The sequence below is a fragment of the Ranitomeya variabilis genome, chromosome 6 (assembly GCF_051348905.1).
Source record: "Ranitomeya variabilis isolate aRanVar5 chromosome 6, aRanVar5.hap1, whole genome shotgun sequence".
Classification (NCBI taxonomy): Eukaryota; Metazoa; Chordata; class Amphibia; order Anura; family Dendrobatidae; genus Ranitomeya; species Ranitomeya variabilis.
This window is the reverse complement of record NC_135237.1, coordinates 140,772,209-140,793,788: the sequence shown is the minus strand read 5'-3', so window position 1 is coordinate 140,793,788 and position 21,580 is coordinate 140,772,209. Positions and strand designations below refer to the sequence as shown.

General features: G+C 43.3%; 1 protein-coding gene across 7 annotated transcripts in view; it reads right to left on the bottom strand.

Moving 5' to 3' along the window:
• Positions 1 to 21,580, bottom strand: part of MYRIP (myosin VIIA and Rab interacting protein) — a 1,107,682-nt gene that overhangs the window by 347,946 nt on the left and 738,156 nt on the right. For 2 of the 7 annotated variants that reach the window (XM_077269064.1, XM_077269065.1), the window contains exon 1: positions 18,897 to 19,029. The exons of the other annotated variants lie outside the window; for them this stretch is intronic. The gene's annotated coding sequence lies outside the window, so the exon portion shown is untranslated. Of the gene's footprint in view, positions 1 to 18,896; positions 19,030 to 21,580 lie in introns of those variants that run through there. 7 annotated transcript variants of the gene reach the window in all.

The following is a 21,580-nucleotide window of genomic DNA, read 5'->3' as shown; positions in this document are numbered from 1 at the left end:
TCTCCTCTGGGTTGATAAAGCTTCCATCCGATGCAAAGACATGGCAAAATCTCCCTGACAAAGCAAAGTGTGAAATGCGCTTTGGAGCGTGGGGCAGCAGTGGCAGCACATGCAGCATGAATCCTGGTTAGTATACTTACTTTATTTCTATGGAGACCTATCTCGGCCAATGCTTTAACTAAAACACTTTACTGCGATTATGCACATAATGGATACCGCAATACATGAACTATATATTTTCTATAATTATCCAATAACATTTGGATGACTATTAATATTTATACCAATATGCACAGCACTTTATTATTTGAAATATATATTTTGATATTATGGTAGTAAATTCTCCAAACTCTTTATATTGGTGATAAATTCTCTGATGTTTATATTGCGCATGGTGGCCTGCTCCTCCTGTTTAATTTTATATCATTGTTTTTTTACTATGTCTTGTATTTTTTAATTTTAACTTTGTCTTCATTGGTGTCTCTAATAAAAAACTTTGCTATACTGATACACACTATTTACATTTGTATTTTTTTGCTTATTGAAATTTTTGTGCCCAAGTAGTTTCTTTATACATGTCAAAATCTGCAAGTGCCACACAAGCAGAAAAAGACCATTTATTGAGGATTTGATGTACAGCTTTACTATGGAACTACAGTATACCATTTAACATTTATATAGAAATTGCCTATAAAGCATCTTTTAGTCTTACGTTGGGGGTCCCAGCAATCAACAACTTATTGTATATCCTGTGGACTGATGATAAGTTATTATGGTGGGCCAACCCATTTATGTTCACAAATGTATATGTTATTGTTTTGTTATGAATAAATATAAAAACAATATAAAAACAGATCATGAAAATTGTTTTCTTTCTCGTTTTCCTCCCTTCATCTTATACAGCTCTGGCAAAAATTAAAAGACTACCACATCAAAACCCTGTCATGGGCAGCCCAATCTCTAGACCTGAACCCCATTGAAAACCTCTGGAATGTAATCAAGAGGATGATGGATAGTCACAAGCCATCAAACAAAGAAGAACTGCTTACATTTTTTGTGCCAGAAGCAGTGTGAAAGACTAGTGGAAAGCATGCCAAGATGCATGAAAGCTGTGATTAAAAATCATGGTTATTCCACAAAATATTGACTTCTGAACGCTTCCTGAGTTAAAACATTAGTATTGTTGTTTCTAAATGATTATGAACTTGTTTTTCTTTGCATTATTTGAGGTCTGAAAGCACTGTTTTTTTGTTAGAAAAAAAAATGCAAAATGTATTGCTTGGAAATTCGGAGACATGTTGTCAGAAATTTTTAGACAAAAAGAACAATTTACATTTTACTCAAAAATATATGTAACACCCCAGGTTCCTGGTTGTTACAGTGGCATTGCTTTCCTCACGGGGAGAGTGATTTCACCCTTGGAAGCGAGGAAGGATCTCTTTTATCAGGTAATCACAAGCATGTAACATGTTCATACTCCAGGCCAGAAGGGGGAGCTCTGATCCAGCTTGTGGGTGGCTCCCCTATATATATTCTGGTCTGGTTGGGAAGTTCAGTTCAGTCAGTGAGTGCCAGACAGCAGACTGGAGCAGTCTGAGGCAGAGAGGAAAGAGAGGGGCCATGCAGCCACAAGAGGTGCTGCAGCTCCTGGTAAGAGCAAGAGAAAAGAAAGAAGAACAGAATGTAGAGAGCATGTAGGGGAAGTGAAGCGCAGGAAAGTGAAGAACTGGGGGGTTAGCTGCGACTAAGCTACCTCCCTACTGAGAACAGATACCGGTAGCCTGAAGACCAGGGTTGTGAAGTATTCTATGTCTCACAGCTGGATTGCAAGTAACCTGTCCACCATTGAAACCTGAGGACACAGTAGCGCATAGAGCCTGGGTCATGATAGAGACCCTATAAAAAGGCTCGAGCTACCTGTCGTATGGGTAGTGTCCTACCAACCTGTTTCTGTTAATGTTGATGATTATGGCTTACAGCCAAAGACAACCCAAATGTCATTATCTCAGTAAATTAGAATAGTTTATAACACCAGCTTGAAAAATTATTTTAAAATCCGAAATGTTGGTCTACTGAAATGTATGTTCAATTGTTCAGTAAATGCACTCAATACTTGGTCAGGGCTCCTTTTGCATCAATTACTGAGTCAATGCGGCATGGCATGGAGGAAATCAGCCTGTGGCACTGCTGGGGTGTTATGGAAGCCCAGGTTGCTTTGATAGCAGCCTTCAGGTCATCTGCATTATTGGGTCTGGTGTCTCTCACCTTCCCCGTGACAATACACCATAGATTCTCTATGGGGTTAAGGTCAGGTGGGTTTGCGACACTTGTAGCTCATGTCCTGGATACATCTGTGTGTGGTGACTCTTGAAGCAATGACTCCAGCAGCAGTCTACTCCTTGTGAATCTCCTCTAAATTTTTGAATGGCCTTTTCTTAACAATCCTTTCGAGGCTGTGGTTCATCCGGTTGCTTGTGCACCCTTTTCTACCACACTTTCCTTCTACTTAACTTTCCATTAATATGCTTGGATAAAGCACTCTGTGAACAGCCAGCTTCTTTAGCAATGACCATTTGTGGCTTCCCCTCCTTGTGAAGTGTGTCAATGACTGCCTTTTGGACATCTGTCAAGTCAGCAGTCTTCCCCATGATTGTAAAGCCAAAAGAAACAGACTAAGGGACCTTTTTAAATGTATAGGAAGCCTTTGCAAGTGTTTAAGTGTTTTTTGCTAATTATTCTACGTTACTGAGATAATGAATTTGGGGTTTTCATTGGCTGTAAGCCATAATCATCAACATTAACAGAAATAAACACTTGAAATAGATCACTCTGTTTGCAATGACTCTATATAATATATGAGTTTCACTTTTTGTATTGAAGAACTGAAATAAATTAACTTTTTGATGATATTCTAATTTTGTGAGGCGCCCCTGTATTTTCCTGAAAATGTTTGGTTTCTACACTGCTGCCTTGTTCTTTTTTTTGTTTGCCTTACCCCAAAAATGAATTACAAATAACAGAAATATGGATAAAATCATTTAGCGACATAAGTGATCGCATTCCTTACAACGATGGCCCTATGTCATCAACCCTATAATTAATGTTTCTTTCTCATGAAGTCAATTAGAAGTCAATTAGAAATAAGATTGGAAATAGATCTATTGATTTACTGGTTCTTCACAGATTTAGCCAGTTCAAATATGGTTTTAAGGCCTTTGCTGCTGGAGAATAACCTATTTGTCATTCTCCTACGCAGGCACAGATTTCAATCAAGCGTGCTTGAGAGCTTGCCATCAGCACAGTTGCCAAACATACAAAAATATTTCTTCTGTGAGCAGCTGGAGACTGACATAAAGCAAATAATGAGGAGGTCAATAGTTATAAACAGTAAGCACGTATTGTATATTCACAGCACTGACGTGGTCCTGAATATAAATCTGAATGGAATATTAAGTTAATAGGAGTTGTCTCAAAAACAATATTTATTAGCCATCTATAGGATAGATGATACATGTATTATTGCTGTGGGCCTCATCGTGAACAGGGTCCCAAAATCCCCGTGTGTAAAGAGAACAGTAGTGCTTATGTTTGACCACCACTCAAATTACTTCAATAGGGCTGATAGCTCAGCTATGTCTATCTGTCCCATTAAAGGGGTTGTCCAGCCTAGAGCTACAAGTCTGCAGTCACTCTATGTGACTACAGGCTTGTGAATCCTCACATTGTACACACTGCGCGCTGTGAGAATTTTCTGGTGGTCGTGTCACAGCAAGTATGCAATATTTGCAAGTGCATTGAGCAAGGTCCCGGCACCGGAAAATCCTCATACCACGCAGTGCGCAATGTGAGGATTTACCTGTCTGCAGACTTGAAGTTTTAGGCTGAGGTCACACTTGCGAGAAACTCGCACAAGTCTCGCGTCTCAATACCCGGCACTGCCGCCGGCACCTGGACCGGAGCACTCAGCTGCATGGAAATACATGCAGCCACACATTCCGGTCCCAAGTTTCTCGTGTGAGTTTCTCACAAGTGTGACCTCGGCCTTAGACCGGAAAACCCCTTTAAAGTGTATTGGGCAGAAGTCATAATCCTCGCACACCACAGAGTCAGTGACCCCCATTCCTGGAATCAGTAGGGTTGCTAGTCACTAAACGCCAATCATACATTTATCACCTACCCTGAAGACCAGGACTAAAAATGTTTCCAGTAAGGCTAACCAGATAGAACACGATCTTCAAAAACTACATCCCCTTTTGTACCTCACCTAAAAGTAGGGGGTTCCTCACTCATCAGGTCTGTTTCACAGTGAGAGACCCTCTGCTGTAGACAGTGTTACCTCTAAGCTAAGTGATCTCGAAAGGAAAGAGTTAAATTATCCTAATAGTGAACTTAAAGAGACCAATTACAGATATACTTTTTGCATTTTTAGAGTCCATACCTTAGAGGGACATTGCCAGTAATATGGTGATAACTATTGTTTATGAGAGAGTCTGGAAGTCTGTAAGCACAAAATGACTATTCAAACCAAGCTCGGACACTCGGTGTGCTACTGCCATGGCCAAACAATTCAGTGCACCTTCCTACCTACTTGTTTTTCATCTATTTCTTCCCTGCTCTCCCTTACTTGCCAGTTCTGGCATTACAAGAGCCAGAGAAGGATAGAGGAAGATGGAAAACAGGTGGAAAGGGACACTGAACTGACTGTCCACAAGAAGTTTACATTGAGCGCATCAACGGATGCGTCTCTGATGATAGGCTCTTCTAGTCACCTGATCGCTGCGGCCAATCATATGCTGCAGCGGTCATGGTAAATTGCAAATGAAACAGTCATTGCTTTTGGAGCCGACGTGCCCTCCGGAGACACCCATGTCATACTATTTATTTTAAAACCGTTTGTGCCTAGCAAAAAAAATATACTCAGTTGTTGTAAGACTCTTTAAGGCATCATGCACACAGCAATGTTGACTGCACAGACCTAATATTACCTATAGATTTCTATGGACACCAGACTCCTGCTCTGAATATAGCCATGTTCACAAGCCCATACTATGACAGATATTAGTTTCAATGAATTAGCATGGAAGCAGTGAAATCTGTCTTATGCTATATAATTCATATACTGTATATGAGTTTTCTTCTACAATATTCCTTACTGGATTTTCCTGTACAATACATATTATAAATGCATCAGTCTTGTTGGCCTTCTGAACTATATATCCTACTGCTCCAAGTTTTTTTGTTTCAGACCGTTTTTATATTAAGACCAATCCCTTTCGGTTCGGATATCTACTGCATATGGTGCTTGTAAGAACAATTTAATTCTCACCACATTTGCAAAGATACATTTATTTTTTGAGGCATTATAAAATCTATGTCCAATTTTATTAAAGTGAATCTGTCAGCAGTGTGGTACAGTGAAAGGTGTAGTGCTGGACAGAAGATATATTTCTCTTAGCGGGATAAGATTTGGCCTGGATTTTCCCTAAGGTTGAGGACCTGCAGGGACGTCACGATCACGTGATCAGCCCATGTGCTAGGTGCCTCACCTGTGGGTGAGGTTATGGTCTATGTAATGGAGTCTATTGTTTGGCACATGGTCTGTGTGCAGGGTGTGAGGACCTAGGCTGGAGTTAGCCTGATTTGTTTTTTGTTGGATTACACATGCTGTAAAGTTTTGTGACCAGACTCATAGCAACCCTGGGAATGGCACCTGGCGGACACCACTGACCAGGCAGCCGCTTAGTTACGCCCATCCTGTGCAAGGGTGAGTCTGAGACCAGTGGTTCTCCAAGCTGGAGTGTGTTTGTGTTTTTTTCTTACTTTCTGCTGCCTACTGTTTAGAGTGTTAGTAAACCACTGAAGTTTGGACTCTAAGCCTGTGTGTTGCCTCATCACTGCGGCCCTGCCACTGCCTACCAGAGCAAATCCATACAGCAGGTTTTTTGCTATGTAATCTGAAAGCAGCATAATGTAGGGAAAGACAGCCTGATTCCTGCGATGTACCACTTACTTGACTGCCTGGTGTAGTTTTGATTCAATCCCTGTTTTATCTGTTGTAGATGTCGCAGACCTCATAATGATGATCTGTGTATATCTCCGCCCACATCCCTGATTGGCAGCTTCCTGTGTGCATTGTAAAATGTTAGCAAACTGCCAATCAGTGGTGTGGGCGGTCTTACACAGATTAGCTGGACTGCTGTGCACGTTAGACCTAGTCAGGCAGTGATGATCTCCTGCTAATAAAATACGGATTGTACTGAAACTATAACACACAGCCTAGTACGTGAGACATCCCTGGAATCAGGCTGTCTTGCTCTATTATTATGCTGCTCTCACATTAAAAAGCAAAAACTTGCTAACAGAATTCCTTTAAGAATATACCTGTCCACAGAGCAGGGATGTTATATCTAACAGCCTACTGGAATGAGTCTGAAGGACACAGATTTACCCGCAATATTAACAGATTTCTATTAACTGTAAAGAGCCATGAACCTTTTTACTGACTTTTTTTTTCACTTGCAAAGTAAATCTAATTTTAGCATAGAAAGGTAACAGAGTATTTATCAGAAATTACACAGCAAATCTATTAATCAATAATGGTCAATTAATAAAACAGTAATTTAAAGACGCATTATGTATAACTAAAGTCATTATTATCAGACACTATATATAACCCTACATGGATCTTAGGGCAATGACACCATTCTACTTTGAACACCTTAAATGGACTCTGTCACTTGAATTTGGAGGGAACAATTTTCAGCCACAGGGGCGGGGTTTTCGGGTTTTCGTAAGGCAAAATTGCCTTGTGCAGGCATGTACTACGGAGGACAGAGAATGAACTTCAATCCAATATTGCAGCCGGCATGCAGCCAGCGGGTAACGAAAGGGTGAATCAAACACCCGAAAACCCCGCCCCTATGGCTGAAAATTGTTCCCTCCAAATTCAGGTGACAGAGTCCCTTTAAGGACTTGACCATTTGGGGCCTTTAGGATACAGAGGTTTTTTTTCACTGTCACATTCCAGTAGCTATAGAACGGTATTTTTATTTTTTCATCAATGCAGCTGTATGATGGCTTGCTTTTTTCAGAATGAGTTGCATTTATCAGTGACAGAATTTTGGGATACATACAACTTACAGTCTACAATGACCCCGCTGCCACCTCACCACCACCAGAGTTACTGTAACCCCCAACCAACCGTCTCCTTCCCATCACCCCACAGTCTGTAAGCCCATAAGTCTGTCACTGTTAGTTTATTCACCGTATTTTACATCTTTGTTCTGTATGTAAACCTCTGCTCACATGTATAGTAGAAGACAAGATAGTAACTGTCCCTGACTAACACAAAGCTGGAGATATCTTTTCTCCAGGGTATAATATTATTTGTTGATCTAAGTTCAGTCAATACTAAAGGACTTGTTTCAAAAGAATGTTCCATTTTCATGTTGATCTCGGCAAAGGGGAAGCTGCAGCCAGCCAAATATTTCAAGGACAGAGGCTGTTAAAAGTAGCATTACATACTATCTATTTAAATGAACATCTGGCAGTTTAATATACAGATGGTCCAGAAATGCTACAGTAGTTACATACACTCACCGGCCACTTTATTAGGTACACCATGCTAGTAACGGGTTGGACCCCCTTTTGCCTTCAGAACTGCCTCAATTCTTCGCGGCATAGATTCAACAAGGTGCTGGAAGCATTCCTCAGAGATTTTGGTCCATATTGACATGATGGCATCACACAGTTGCCGCAGATTTGTCGGCTGCACATCCCAAAGATGCTCCATACAAGGCAGGATGGATCCATGCTTTCATGTTGTTTACGCCAAATTCTGACCCTACCATCCGAATGTCGCAGCAGAAATCGAGACTCATCAGACCAAGCAACGTTTTTCCAATCTTCTACTGTCCAATTTCGATGAGCTTGTACAAATTGTAGCCTCAGTTTCCTGTTCTTAGCTGAAAGGAGTGGTACCCGGTGTGGTCTTCTGCTGCTGTAGCCCATCTGCCTCAAAGTTCGACGCACTGTGCGTTCAGAGATGCTCTTAGGCCTACCTTGGTTGTAACGGGTGGCGATTTGAGTCACTGTTGCCTTTCTATCAGCTCGAACCAGTCTGCCCATTCTCCTCTGACCTCTGGCATCAACAAGGCATTTCCGCCCACAGAACTGCCGCTCACTGGATTTTTTTTCTTTTTCGGACCATTCTCTGTAAACCCTAGAGATGGTTGTGCGTGAAAATCCCAGTAGATCAGCAGTTTCTGAAATACTCAGACCAGCCCTTCTGGCACCAACAACCATGCCACGTTCAAAGGCACTCAAATCACCTTTCTTCCCCATACTGATGCTCGGTTTGAACTGCAGGAGATTGTCTTGACCATGTCTACATGCCTAAATGCACTGAGTTGCCGCCATGTGATTGGCTGATTAGAAATTAAGTGTTAACAAGAAGTTGGACAGGTGTACCTAATAAAGTGGCCGGTGAGTGTAGTTATTAATAGGGTTGAGCGACTTCTACTTTTTCAGGATCGAGTCGAGTTTTGTGAAACCCGACTTTGTCAAAAGTCGGGTAGGGTGAAATCGGCCGATTATTTCGAAAAGTCAGGGATCCGACCGAAACACGAAACCCAAAGCAAGTCAATGGAGAATCAAAGTCGGCAGTGAGTGGAGACAGGAAAACACCAACAGAGCCCATTTTAATGCCAAAAACATCAATTCTTGTTACTTAAGCTTGTCAATCTTAATTTACCTTATAATAATAGTTAGCCACTGAAAATTTGGGGGTCATTTGGCAACAGTTGTGGGGGGAGTAGGGCTGGCTCAAGTTTTTCGTGGGCCCAGAAAACGCGGACTACGTCACGGCGGTGGAGCAGGGAGAGGTAAGTATTTCAGCTTTGCAAGTGCTGTGATCCTGAGCAAGCAGGGGGGGCACACTCGTTCGCATTGCCACTGGCACAGGGCCCCTCAAAGTACGGCGTTGTGATTGACGGCGGGGGCGCCTCCCACCGGCAGAGACACTTTTGCGTACTATGAGGGGCCCTGTGCCAGTGATGTCGCCAATGAGTATGCCCCCCCACCTGTTGAAGGAACCTGCACTTTCATCTGCACCTTTCTCTTTGTCCCCATGTAAGGTGGTATAGTATGCGGGAAGGGGAACCTGAGTTTCAGCAGGGTAAGATTCAGGCTGTGTAGAGTGCAAGGGGAATGTAGTGGTCTGTGTCAATGTACCAGCAGACTCATCTAGCAGTGGCTGGGCAATGGGCAGGAATGAGGAGGAAACACAGATATAGGCCCAAAATAAAAAAAAGTAGGCTAAAAGCTGTTAAAAATTGGTAACAGGAGTAAACAGGCGGCATTGGTTTGTTCAGTGGAGGAGAACAACAATCAGCGGCAGACACCGTTAGTAGGCCCAACCAAACAAGTAGGCCAAATGCAGTTTCATATTCTAAATATAGGCCGAAAGCCTGAAGATTGAAGCTCAGCTTTGTGTAGTAGAGGAAAACAAGAGGCAGCAGCAGACAACGTTACTAGGCCCAAACCAAGAATTAGGCCAAATGTAGTTTCATATTGTTGTTACAGGCCGAAAGCCTGAAGCTTCAAGCTCAGCTTTGTTTAGTAGAGGAAAACAAGAGGCGGCAGCAGACAATGTTACTAGGCCCAACCCAACAAGTAGGCCAAATGCAGTTTAATATAAAACATATTTAAACGAAAGCCTGAAGATTGAAGCGCAAGAAAAATAAACCAGAAGAACACCAAGGAGCGGCAGACACCGTTAGTAGGCCCCAACCCAACAAGTAGGCCAAATGCAGTTTAATATTTGAAACGGGACAACAGTTGAAGTTCAGCTTTGTTCAGTGAAGGAAAAAAAAGAAGCAGCGGCAGACACCGTTATTACGCCCAAATAATAAAGACAGTGGTAGTAGGCGCAAAGTATTAAATGGAGGCCAGGGCCCCTGTATATTTTAACTATCATCTATCATTTCAAATAATTCGTATTGGCAGTGCCATTTAAGGTTTTAACCGCACAGTGGTGGAGCTGGGAGAGGTAGTATTGCAAGTGGTAGAGCACTGTTCAAGCTGGGGGGGGGGGCACTCTCTCGTGGGCGGCGGTACTGGCACAGGGTCCCTCATATTACGACGGTGTAATATGAGTTGTGGTTCAGTGTCTCCCCCCAAAAATGAGGAAGTCTGGTGGAAGAGGCCGTGGGCAGGGGTTGCCAGCTGGTACTGATGGTGCTGGTGGTGCTGCATCTCATGGTAGTGGCAAAAGCACAGTAGCACCTATGGCTGGAGGTGTTCAGCCTGCGTCATCATCTGGCTACACAAGGCCTCGAAGGCTCCCTTACCTGGGAGTAGGAAAACAGCTTTTAAAGCCGGAGAAGCAGGAAAAAGTGTTGTCTTTCCTTGCTGACTCACCCTCTAGCTCTTTCGCCTCCTCTTCCCAAAGTTCTAAATGTAAGAGCAGCCAGTAGTGTTGAGCGATACCGTCCGATACTTGAAAGTATCGGTATCGGAAAGTATCGGCCGATACCGGCAAAATATCGGATCCAATCCGATACCGATACCCGATACCAATACAAGTCAATGGGACTCAAGTATCGGACGGTATCCCTGATGGTTCCCAGGGTCTGAAGGAGAGGAAACTCTCCTTCAGGCCCTGGGAACCATATAAATGTGTAAAAGAAAGAATTAAAATAAAAAATATCGCTATACTCACCTGTCCGACGCAGCCGGGACTTCAGCGAGGGAACCGGCAGCGTTGTTTGTTTAAAAATCGCGCTATTACTTGGTTACGTGAATTCCCGGCTTGTGATTGGTCAGGTCGGCCATGTTGCCGGGACGCGGACCAATCACAGCAAGCCGTGACGAAATTACGTCACGGCTTGCTGTGATTGGTCCGCGTCCCGGCAATATGGCCGCCCTGACCAATCACAAGCCGGGACGTCACGGGAGGCTGGACACGCGCTCATTTTAAAATGGGCGCGTGTCCAGCCTCCCGTGACGTCACGGCTTGTGATTGGTTGCGCCGCGATCAACCAATCACAAGCCGGGAGGCTGGACGCGCTCATTTTGAAATGGGCGCGTGTCCAGCCTCCCGTGACGTCACGGCTTGTGATTGGTTGCGCCGCGATCAACCAATCACAAGCCGGGAGGCTGGACGCGCTCATTTTGAAATGGGCGCGTGTCCAGCCTCCCGGCTTGTGATTGGTTGACCGCGACGCAACCAATCACAAGCCGTGACGTCACGGGAGGCTGGACACGCGCCCTTTTTAAAATGAGCGCGTTTCCAGCCTCCCGTGACGTCACGGCTTGTGATTGGTTAATGGCGGCCATGTTGCCGGGACGCGGACCAATCACAGCAAGCCGTGACGTATTTTCGTCACGGCTTGCTGTGATTGGTCCGCGGCCCGGCAACATGGCCGCCCTGACCAATCACAAGCCGGGACTTCGCGTAACCATGTAAAAGCGGGAATTTTAAACAAACAACGCTGCCGGTTCCTGCGCTGAGGTCCCGGCTGCGTCGGACAGGTGAGTATAGCGATATTTTTTATTTTAATTCTCTATTTTACACATTTTAACATTAATGTTGTTCCGATACCCGATACCCGATACCACAAGAGTATCGGAATCCCGGTATCGGAATTCCGATACAGCAAGTATCGGCCGATACCCGATACTTGCAGCATCGGAATGCTCAACACTAGCAGCCAGTCGTCAGTGGATGCTCCCGGTCAGGAAAAAGACGTTTCCTTGTGTCCTTCTCCCAAACCAAAAGTGAAGGATGCATCAGGCGACACTACAGGTTACTCCATGGAGCTCTTTACACATACCGTGCCTGGGTTAGAAAGGGAAATTGTACACTGCCAATTACAAGAAGAATCGGACATTGAGAGCATTGATGCACAGCCACAGCTAGATTGTGATGCTGTTCCTTTGACTCTGATCACTACATTGCCCTCGCAGTTTACTGAGCCAGAATGTGACCCTGATGAGACTATGGTGCCCTGTCCCGAACGCTATAACACCTTACACGGTGACACTGAGGAAGGTGCACATGACATTGTGGAAGAGGTGATAGATGACCCAGTTGTTGACCCAGATTGGCAGCCATTGGGGGAAGAGGGTGCCGCTGCCACTAGCTCAGAAGTGGAGGAGGATGATCCGCAGCAGCCATCTACTGCCATGTCCACCACCACCACCGCTAGTTCCACCATATGCAGCTCTCCAGTCCAGCTCACCCTACAAGAGACTCTCATTAGGAAAAGAAAGTACTCATCCTCTCATCCGCGTACACAGGATTTGAACGCCCACATTGCTATACTAATCTCATTACAGATGATGCCCTACCATTTGTTTGAAAGCGAAGCTTTCAAAGACCTGATGGCCCACGCAGTACCACGCTATGACCTACCCAGTCGCCACTTCTTTGCGAGAAAAGCCATCCCAGCCCTCCACCAGCATGTCAAAGACCGCATTGTCCATGCCTTGAGGCAATCAGTCAGTGGAAAGGTGCACCTCACAACAGATGCATGGACCAGTAGGCATGGCCGGGGACATTATGTGTCCATCACGGCGCACTGGGTTAATGTGTAGGATGCAGGGTCCACAGGGGGCAGCCATAGTGGGACAGTTCAGCCTATCCCACAGTCTAAGGAAACAGTTGGCATAAGGCGTTCGCCACTCCTCCTCCTACTCCAGAAGCGAAAGCTCATGCACAGAGCGCAGTCGCCCTACCACTCCATCCGCAGCTGCCAGTGTTGCACACGGGGTGTCCCATTATCGAACAGCTAGTGGTAAACGTCAGCAGGCTGTGTTTCAAATGAAGTGTTTGGGCGACAACAGACACACCGCGGAAGTACTGGTGGAGTACTTGCAGCAACAAACTCAGTCATGGCTGGGCAGTGTACATCTTGAGACAGGCAAGGTATTCAGTGATAACGGAAGGAATTTTATGGCTGCCATAGCCCTTTCAGAACTGAAACACATACCTTGCCTGGCTCACACCTTTAACCTGGTGGTGCAGGGCTTCCTCAAAAATTATCCAAAGTTACCAGCCCTGCTCCTGAAGGTGCGAAGACTTTGCTCGCACATCTGCCGGATGCCCATACACTCCAGCCGTATGCTGAACCATCAGCAATCGCTAAATCTTCCCCAGCACCGCCTAATAACTGACGTTGCAACAAGGTGGAACTCCACACTGCACATGATTCAGAGGCTGTGCGAACAGAGGCGTGCTGTAATTAATTTGTGGGAGGATACATGGGCAGGCACTTGGATGGCAGACATGGAGTTGTCTGGTGTGCAGTGGTCGACACCATCATAAGCATTAACATCCCACTTATGCGTCTGCTGATGCAAAGTTTGACGCACATTAAGGAGCAGGCATCTGCAGCCGAGGAGGAGGGAAGCCTTGATGACAGTCAGCCATTGTCTGCTCAGGGAACTGTCCAGGACGAATTGGCGGACGAAGAGGATGAGGAGGAGGATGATGGGGATGAATATGTATGGGAGGAGGATGATTCTCAGGTGGCAATAGAAACTGGTGGCATTGCAAGGTCTGGTACAGGTTTATTGCGGGACACTTGTGATGTTGATTTGCAAGAAAGTGGTCCTCAACCCAGCAGAAACAGTTAATTGACACCTGGAACATTGGCCCACATGGCTGAGTATGCCTTGCGTATCCTAAAAAGGGCCCCCCGCATTGTTAAAATGATGACCGATGACGACAACTGGTTGGCCTGCCTCATGGATACAAGATATAAAGGAAAACTGCAAAATATCATGCCACATGAGAACCTAGGTCAAATATTGGCTACCAAACAAGCAACTCTTGTAGACCGTTTGGTTCAGGCATTCCCAGCACACAGCGGCGGTGATAGTTCTCACACGAGCTGCAGGGGGCAACATGGCAGAGGTGCTAGAGGTGCAGAAATCCGAAGTGGCGTTGGACAGAGGGGTTTTATGACAAGGTTGTTGAATGATTTCGCAATGACCGCTGACACGACAGGGACAGCTGCATCAATTCAAAGTGACAGGAGACAGCATATGTCCAGTATGGTTACAAACTACTTTTCCGCCCTTATCGATGTTCTCCCTCACAGCTCATTCCCCTTTGATTACTGGGCATCTAAACTAGACACCTGGCCTGAATTGCCAGAATATGGATTACAGAACCTCGATTGCCCTGCTGTCAGTGTGCTTTCAGAAAGAGTGTTCAGTGCTGCTGGTTCAATACTGACCAAAAAAAGGACACGTCTGGCTACCAAAAATGTTGATTAGCTAACCTTCAATTAAATTAACCAATCATGGATTTCACATTCTTTTGCCCCACCTTCCCCTGCTGACACATAGCTTGCCTGAAAGATGACTTGCTTTTGGGGGGAGACACTGAACCCTAACTCTGGCCCTGTGGTATAACAGAACACTATGAACGTGGCAGAAAGTGGCTGCCTGATATACGACGCACTAGCAGTACAGCTGAATATACACTGTGTGAGAATTTGAATCTCCATTTTTTGGGGGGAGACACTGAACCCTAACTCTGGCCCTGTGGTATAACACAACACTATGAATGTGGCAGAAAGTGGCTGCCTGATATACGACGCACTAGCAGTACAGCTGAATATACACTGTGTGAGAATTTGAATCTCCATTTTTTGGGGGGAGACACTGAACCCTAACTCTGGCCCTGTGGTATAACACAACACTATGAACGTGGCAGAAAGTGGCTGCCTGATATACGACGCACTAGCAGTACAGCTGAATATACACTGTGTGAGAATTTGAATCTCCATTTTTTGGGGGGAGACACTGAACCCTAACTCTGGCCCTGTGGTATAACACAACACTATGAATGTGGCAGAAAGTGGCTGCCTGATATACGACGCACTAGCAGTACAGCTGAATATACACTGTGTGAGAATTTGAATCTCCATTTTTTGGGGGGAGACACTGAACCCTAACTCTGGCCCTGTGGTATAACACAACACTATGAACGTGGCAGAAAGTGGCTGCCTGATATACGACACACTAGCAGTACAGCAGAATATAAACTGTGTGAGAATTACTATCTCACTTTTGGGGGGAGACACTGAACCACAACTCTGTCCCAGTGGTATAACACAACACTATGAACATGGCAGAAAGTGGCTGCCTGATATATGACGCACTAGCAGTACAGCTGAATATACACTGTGTGAGAATTTGAATCTACATTTTTTGGGGGGAGACACTGAACCCTAACTCTGGCCCTGTGGTATAACACAACACTATGAACGTGGCAGAAAGTGGCTGCCTGATATACGACACACTAGCAGTACTGCAGAATATAAACTGTGTGAGAATTACTATCTCACTTTTGGGGGGAGACACTGAACCACAACTCTGGCCCAGTGGTATAACACAACACTATGAACGTGGCAGAAAGTGGCTGTAATTATTATAAAAGAAAAAAAAATACTGCAATAACAAGCTTCCTACAATGATCTCAGGACAAGTATGGCAGCAATAAAAAGGACTGCTGAACAAAAAAATTGGTAGACAAATAAACAAGACAGGTAACTGTACAGAAAGGAGCAACAGGATTTTTGCTTTGAAAAAAGCAGTTGGTTTGCAAAGCACCGTGCACACAGCTATGCAGCTGCTGCACTAAAATACGACCTCCACTGTCCCTGCACAAAAAGGTGGTGTGGGACAGTGAAAATCGCTCCAGCACAAGCAGTTTGGGGGTTTATATTTCCTCCCTAACTCTGTCCCTGCTTCTGACTAACTGCAGCAACCTCTCCCTATGCTCAGATCGGCAGAAGTAAGATGGCGGTCGGCGTGCACGCCTCTTTATAGTCCCTGTGACGCCGCAGACAGCAAGCCAATCACTGCCATGTCCTTGTCTAAGATGGTGGGGACAGAGACCTATGTCATCACGCTGCCCACACTCTGCGTCCTCCTTCATTGGATGAAAAACGGCGGTAACAGCGTCATACAAAATGCGACTTTGGCGCTCTGATCGTGTACCGCATGGCCGATCCCACACTAGGATCAGTTCGGGTTTCATGAAACCCGACTTTGCCTAAAAGTCGTTGATTTATGAAAATGACCGATCCGTTTCGCTCAACCCTAGTTATTAAGGTTGAAAGAAGACTTTAAGTCCATCTAGTTCAACCCATAGCCTAACCTAACATGCCCTAACATGTTGATCCAGAGGAAGGCAAAAAAAACCCCCATGTGGCAAAGAGTAAGCTCCACATTGGGGAAAAAAATTCCTTCCCGACTCCACATACGGCAATCAGACTAGTTCCCTGGATCAACGCCCTATCAAGGAATCTAGTGTATATACCCTGTAACATTATACTTTTCCAGAAAAGTATCCAGTCCTCTCTTAAATTTAAGTAATGAATCACTCATTACAACATCATACGGCAGAGAGTTCCATAGTCTCACTGCTCTTACAGTAAAGAACCCGCGTCTGTTATTATGCTTAAACCTTCTTTCCTCCAGACGTAGAGGATGCCCCCTTGTCCCTGTCTCAGGTCTATGATTAAAAAGATCATCAGAAAGGTCTTTGTACTGTCCCCTCATATATTTATACATTAACATAAGATCACCCCTTAGTCTTCGTTTTTCCAAACTAAATAGCCCCAAGTGTAATAACCTATCTTGGTATTGCAGACCCCCCAGTCCTCTAATAACCTTGGTCGCTCTTCTCTGCACCCGCTCCAGTTCAGCTATGTCTTTCTTATACACCGGAGACCAGAACTGTGCACAGTATTCTAAGTGTGGTCGAACTAGTGACTTGTAGAGAGGTAAAATTATGTTCTCCTCATGAGCATCTATGGCTCTTTTAATGCATACCATTATTTTATTTGCCTTTGTAGCAGCTGCCTGACACTGGCCACTGAATATGAGTTTGTCATCCACCCATACACCCAGGTCTTTTTCATTGACGGTTTTGCCCAGAGTTTTAGAATTAAGCACATAGTTATACATCTTATTACTTCTACCCAATTGCATGACCTTACATTTATCCCCATTAAAGCTCATTTGCCATTTATCAGCCCAAGCTTCTAGTTTACATAAATCATCCTGTAATATAAAATTATCCTCCTCTGTATTGATTACCCTGCAGAGTTTAGTGTCATCTGCAAATATTGAAATTAATTCTACTCTGAAGACACTAGGAGACACTATGTTAATGGCTATTCAAGGAGGTATCTGGCTGTGTAATATAGAGATGGGCCAGAAATGCCACAGTAGGAGACACTCTGTTAAAGCAAAACTCTGGCAGTTTTTTTTACCGTATTTATTTCACCACCCCGATAGTATCACTGACACATGATCCCGGCCCTTAGTAAAAATTCTTACCAGCTGTTGTCTTCTGCTCTTCCTGGCGGTGCTCTGGTGCCTTTCCGCCATCCTGTGATTGCAACTCCTGATTAACATAAGTCACAGTTAACGGTAACTAGCTCTCAATGAGGGTCTTGTTCTGGCTCTCATAGACTTATATTGAGAAGTGACCTCTTGATTGCCCAGCACTGAAGTGATCCAGCTAGCCACAACTATCAGAAGACGGTATGAGCGGCGCCAACAACAGCATCTTTGTAAGCACAGAGATCATGCATCAGTGATATCTCTCTGGAGGTGAAATAATAAAGACACAAAAGTGGTGCTTAAATGGCTAATTGAGGGCGTATCTGGCTGTGTAACATATAGTTGGTCCAGAAATGCTTCAGTAAGGGACCTACTGTTAATAGCTAATTTAGGGGATGTTGAATATGGAACCCCCTTCTATGAGATTCATAAAACCCAATATGAAGAGGATATTCTTTGTGAAACAACCCTTCTTGGCAGCATGGTTTCCAGATAGCACTGTGCATCTAATGATGAATCTTACATCCCACACTGCAGTAACTACTGTCCCTATTGGTTTTGGGAAAACTCATTTATTTCTTAACTATTACGTTAAGTGTGATCTCTGGTGATTGATAGACATGCAAGATTTATAATCCTGGGTAAGATAAATTAATCAAGTGCCATATTATTGAATTGAAACTAAGAAAATACAGCTGTAGTCTGAAATGCTATAAAATACAAACATTGAATATATGAAATTGGAACTGCATTACTCATATAGAAATTTTGCTTAAAAATGAAGGCACTTTGCGCACAAATTAACCAATTCATGAGAGCCCAGCAGCCAGCCACAAGGTGTACCTCTTTGTTGGGACCCTAACCTAATATGCCTCACCCAGGATTAAAGCCTACAATTTTAAGGCCAGGTAGGATCCATCTCTAATCAAATTATTATTATTATTTCACTCAGACCCATTGTGACCAAAATCTTGCATAGGGTGGAATTCTATGTAGCAAACAAACCTCTGCAATAATTGTAGTCCTATACAAAGACTATACAAGCATACTTCCTTTTTTTCTAAATAAAATCCCTTATCTAATATTAAGATAATAAAGCCCTTATTAATATAATCTGCAATACACCCGTTATTCCAGAGGGATTCATGCTGATGTGATAAAGAACGGTCACCAATCAACTTTGCAAGATGACACATTTAACATGCTAATGTAACATCACAGACGCCAAATTGCCCGCTAACCTATGTTTCATTCAGGATTCGTAACTGGCATTTTCTATAGGCAACTATTCATCTGTTCATGCTTTACATGTGTATAGCTTATAAATGAAGGGGTTTTAGCCAAACTTAAAGATACACTAAGCATAGTAATAAATGTATTACAGCAAATAAGAGGTAAATAGGGAATAAGCAGGAGGTGTGACATCCAGTATATAAAAATGTCCTTAAATATTACTATATAAAGCCCTAAACTAAAGCAGGAATATACATATTTTCATATATATAATATACATAGAAAGATATAGTTACCCCACGTGAAATGCATGATGTCCTCTTCCCTAGGTAAGATGCGGACGGTTGAGCTATTCTAGAGGCATCGCCTTTATGCTTGTGAATGGAAGGTGTACCAGCTGCTTTTCTGTATAGAAGGAGGGGGATAAAGACAGTAGCATGCCAAGGATGCGTCTGTGCACTCCCTTCTCCGGCTTTGGGGGAAAGATACTGAGAAACAGCTGTGATCTCGCAGCAGCGAAGAGAATCACAAGCCATAAAACCAGAAACTCAGTCTCACCCAACAGAATCAATATATACTATATATATATATATATATATATATATATATATATATATATATATATATATATATATATATATATATATATATATATATTTTTTTTTTTTTAATCAAAAGCCAGCATTAGGTACGGCTCCTAGCATAGAATATTCAATATCTTGAAAAGCAGCCAATTCATTACCACGTGGCTGAATTGTACACCGGCTGTATTAACCTGCCTAGGAAATAAGATAAAAATGCAGAATTGGAAATGACTGGTCTCCAGTAGCAATTATCAAGGGGGATGTATAGATGGATGTAAAGACCTGCAGTTTATTAAGTTGATGTATCAGCAGAAAATGGTTATAAAAAAAGAACATATTCTGTAAGGGATTGAAAAAAAAATAAATAAATCAGGGTTTAGGAAGTGTAGCCATAGCAACTGTGGTGTGTTATTTCAGACCAATATATAATTTCTCTTGAAAATTATAACCTAGTTAGATGCTTCATATGCAGTAAGCACTAGATGCAACTGTGTAATGTGGTGTTACTCAGTCCACTCCCCATCTGCAAGGGTACTATTATTTAGGGATTCATGTAAGCCTTTATAATGTGTAGGAATGCATATAGTCAATACCAATAATATGACAATTAGTGGGTGGGAGGGTGAAATATGGTTATTATTGCCATAGGTGAAATGCAATGGCCAGAATAAAAAATAAAATTGGTCCTTGCAAAAAGAAATGCATATTTTTCAAATGTGAATTGACACCCATACGCTTTGTGGTTGGGAATATGAATGATGTACAAGCTATGCCCTCTATATAACATCTTGCAGACTGAATGTGACTTATCGACACTATATGGTCGAGACAATGTAGCATATTTGACCATCATTGATATAATATTTTGCTCTTTTTTTCCCCTTTTTTCAACAAAAAAAAGGGTACCATGTTTATAGTTAAATCAGTTATTTATACCCATAACAGGTTGAGACCACTGATATGGAGATTATATAGCAATGTGCATACAGCCTCTGTGCATTGCAGTACAGAATTGACTGATTATCTATGAGTAGACATATTCTTGGGGATAATTACTCTAGGAAAGTATATCTTTGTACTTTAGGAGTCTAATGGAGCATGCCACAAATTTATTTTCCAGACAGGGTTGTCCACCATTAGGGACAGTATTATATATACTGTAAATAGTACACATACACACACACTGTGTGAAGTAAGTATTGAACACGTCACTAATTTTCTGAGTGAATATATTTCTAAAAGTGATACTGATATGAAATTCTCACCAGATGTCAGTAACAACACATCCAATCCACAAGGGCAAATAAATCCATAGATGTCCATAAATTAATTTATGTGTAATAATGTGAAATGACACATGGGAAAAGTATTGAATACATGAAGACAGAGAGGTGCAAAAAGCCATGGAGAGTTATGACACCAGTTGAAATCTATCAGTAATTAGAAAGCAATCCTGTAATGGATGGCCTATATAAGGTGTATACCCAGGAGCCACAAAAGAAACATCTCAATATGGGTAAAACCAGTAGCCATCTCAAGACCTTCACAACCTTAATGTTGCAAAACATACTGACAGCATTAGTTCCAGAAGAATTTCTAAACTACTGAAGGTTCCAGTGAGCACTTTTGGGGCCATAATTCAATAGTGGAAAAAACATTATTTCAGCATAAACAGGCCACAACCAGATGCTCCCTGCAAGATTTCAGACAGATTGAAAAGAAATATCAGAACAATTGTCCCAGAGCCAAGGACCACCTGTAGAGAGCTACAGAAAGACCTGGAATCAGCAGGTGCAATTGCTTAAAAAACCCAATAAGTAATGCACTCAACCTCCATAGCCTGTATGCACGCTCACCAGGCAAGACTCCATTGCTGAACAAAAAGCATGTTCAAGTTCGTTTAAAGGTCGCTCAACAACATTTAGACAAGCTTGTGAAATACTGGGAGACCAAAATTGAACTCTTTGGATGTCATAATACACACCATGTTTGGAGGCCCAAAGGCACTGCATCTCTCCCCAAAAACACCACACCAACAGTGAAGTTTGGAGGCAGGAACATCATGATGTGGAGCTGTTTTTCAGCATACATCACTGGCAAACTCCATATGATTGAAGGGAGGAAGAATGGACAAATATACCGAGACATTCTTGATAAAAATCTGCTGCCATCTACAAGGATGAAGATGAAATGAGGGTGGACGTTTGTTAGGTGTCGAGTTCCCGCCTCTGCACAGCGGGAATCTCGAGCCATCTCTGCTGCGGTCTCCCATTCTTCTCCAGCCGCAGTGGAGGCTGCTCAGCAGAGACATCAGTCCCAGCGTCTTGCTCAGTCTCACTCTGTGCATAGGGTAACTGCTGCTTTTCCAGCTTCTGCCATTGAAGCCAGTGCTGGGT